The sequence below is a fragment of the Rhipicephalus sanguineus genome, unplaced genomic scaffold, assembly GCF_013339695.2.
Source record: "Rhipicephalus sanguineus isolate Rsan-2018 unplaced genomic scaffold, BIME_Rsan_1.4 Seq483, whole genome shotgun sequence".
Taxonomy (NCBI): domain Eukaryota; kingdom Metazoa; phylum Arthropoda; class Arachnida; order Ixodida; family Ixodidae; genus Rhipicephalus; species Rhipicephalus sanguineus.
This window is the reverse complement of record NW_023615350.1, coordinates 16,094-19,025: the sequence shown is the minus strand read 5'-3', so window position 1 is coordinate 19,025 and position 2,932 is coordinate 16,094. Positions and strand designations below refer to the sequence as shown.

The following is a 2,932-nucleotide window of genomic DNA, read 5'->3' as shown; positions in this document are numbered from 1 at the left end:
GGCGACGATAAACGACTGCGACAGTCAAGGCGGGGTGCCGACTCTGAGCGCGAGGAGCGTGCTGTCCCAGAAGAGCGGAAGAGGACGACCCACTAGTAAGCGCTCGAGAGGGCGACCCATTACAGGCTTCCAACGCTTCGCTACAGTTAAAACGCTTGCGGAGGGCTTAAAAACGATCAAATAATTAAATGCATGAATAGTTGAAACTTACAAGCAGTATTCGAAACGTTTTTAGCTAGTTTCGACAGCAAGCGACGCTACTTTAGCCAAGCCACGCCAGAGCCGAATCCGCTGAGATCACATGCCGTCACATGCCCGGTGGTTGTGCGATTGTTACTGCGCTCTTTTCTCCCCGTTATCCCCGTGTTGTGATTGCGTAGCTTTTGTTTTGGTGCTATCGGGCACTTTGTCGTGCCGTGGTGTCTGTGACAGTGCAATGAGCGCGAGCAACGACCACGACGTCATGCGTGACGGTGGTAAGACTACCGCACCAAGGTTTGTGTATACGGCCGAAGAACGCGAGCTGCTTCGCAACTTGGTGATGCGGCACAGGTCCGTCATCGAAAACAAAAGAACGGACAACGTGTCGAAGCGCGCCAAGGACATCGGCTGGGAAAAAATTACCGAAGAGTACAACAGCCAACCAGGCATTCGTCGCGTGACGGTTTCGATGTTCCGGAAGCTGTGGGACAACGAAAAGACAAAGTGGAAAAAAATGCAGTCGTAACAAAGGCGGAACTTGTACGCAACAGGTAAGTGTTTGCTTTACGTTTGCTTACTACTGGTAAGAAGTGCCGAGGTTCGGCTTTCATTTGTGCGGTTAATCGAAATTTGTAAGAACAGATTTTGTGTGATACCCTGGGACCGCTGACGCACGCAATCCTTCGCCAGCACAAAATGCGCTGTCGTCCCTACTTATTATATTATTGTCTTAATATTGCTGAATGAAACATTGAAACTTACACCGATAATGTCAGTTAAAGAATAAATATTCTGAGTACTTTATGTCAACGTAACTAATTATGCATCGTTGCACGTTAAGAGCAGAAGATGGTAGAGATTATTATTATTATTATTATTATTATTATTATTATTATTATTATTATTATTATTAACTAATGCTTGCCCTATTGTGAAAGTGAGGTATTTTTATTTGCGTCGCCTTGTTTAAATGTTTTGTTTGTGCTGTCACTTGTAGTACTGATGAACCCACGTAACCTTATTTTCACACCTCAGGGGGTGGTCCATCGACCTGCCGGCCAATGAGCCCGTCGTTGGCACTTGTAGGGGCGGCAGCCTCGCATATGGCGACACGGCTCCCCAACCCCTATGACAGCGATGGAGCACACATCGGCCAGCCGGTGCTGTCTCTACCGCCGGCACGCATCTTTGAGAGCATGGTGACTGGCAGTGAAGACACCATGGAAGAGCTGCTCGGTGAAGGAAGAATTGGCAAACTCGGCAGCATGTCGCAGCTGTTGTGTTGTGCTATGCCAGCATGCATGTATACTGAACGTGATGTGTTATATTTCAGTGATATTCAGTTCCGTGACTAATTTTTTTTTTCGTTCAGCAAATCAGGAACGCGGGAACATACAACAGATAAAGGAAGAGTGCGGTGTGGTTCTTGTTTTGTTTGTTGCCTGTGCCTGCGCTCCCACTGCGCTGAACGAAAAATGAATGACCAACTAGCCCACCTTTCGATCTTTCCGTGACTAATGCAACTGTCGAAATGATTAGCATGTCTGTTTTACTAGAATTTACGTGTCCGTAATTATTTTTTTATATTTAGTAATACTCTCAATCCCGTCAGGAACTTTTTCCAGGAGTGGGTTCAAAACTGTGTGCACTCATTATACATGCACACAATTATGCAGTAGTAGATATGGTTACAAAAAATTATACAAAATAATAATGCTAATTACTTCCCATAGAGGGCATACCGGGCTGTTGACAGAAAGTAATGCTGTGTAAACAGTCTGATATCACCCCAAACCGTTCTAATGTACTTCTGTGTGGTTTAGCATGTACTTGCACGACATGTTTCACATCATGGCTAGTTTGCTGGCCAGCACACCTTTGGACGTGTAATTCAACTTTGTTCTTTGTGTGCAGATGCCCTTTGCCCAGCACCACGCCCCGGGCAGCAAAAGGCTGACTTGCCAAAAGGCCAGTACATGTCAACTGCGAGAGATAAAACTCGCCAGTCAACTCAACATTGTGCTGCCATTGAAGCACTGGTTCATGAAGGACAGTCTCTTTTTCGCAATTTGTTTCTCTTGCATGCTTCCATGTACGTTGAGGAGCTGTCCCCATCTGTTATTATTATCAAGGTGTTTGTGTGGTGTCATTGTTGCATGCAACTAGCACCTGGTATTCGTTTTCATAATTACACTATGAACAGAGTAATTTCCAATGTTGTGTGTTCACGTAGAAGCATGGAAACACACAAGTGTGCCTGTACCGAAAAGCTACAATGTTAAAAGGCCTTCCTGATTACATAGCATGCCGGTAGGGCACCAGTTCTGTTTCTTTTGTGTATGCAGACACTACCAATATCGCACCATGGCCAGCTGTTGAAGTCTCGGCTCAACCAGGAGCTATGGGCTTGCCGACATCTACAGTGCAGGCGCCTTCAGTCATAAAGCCCAGCTGCACGCTGCTCCAGTAGTGCTGGCGACATGTGGTCTCTCAAGTTGGATTGTGTGACTAACATGTAGCAGGCGTATTGCAGATAAGTTGTTTCTCCACTTAATCGAAGTAGTTTGTTACTGCTTATGTTCATGTAGCTAGTAAAGTAAAAGTAAATTTCTTATGACTCCGGCAGCCATGCAGTACGATGTACTTTTATCCAAGAAGTTATGTGTAAAATCAGGCCACCTTTTGACATTAGATATGTGTTATTAACATATTTCATAGACCTCAGAGAAAG

The 2,932-nt window shown here is 45.2% G+C and overlaps 1 pseudogene; it reads left to right on the top strand.

Annotated features, from left to right (window-relative positions):
- Positions 1-299: 299 nt before the first annotated feature.
- Positions 300-2,932, top strand: LOC119377505 (uncharacterized; annotated as a pseudogene).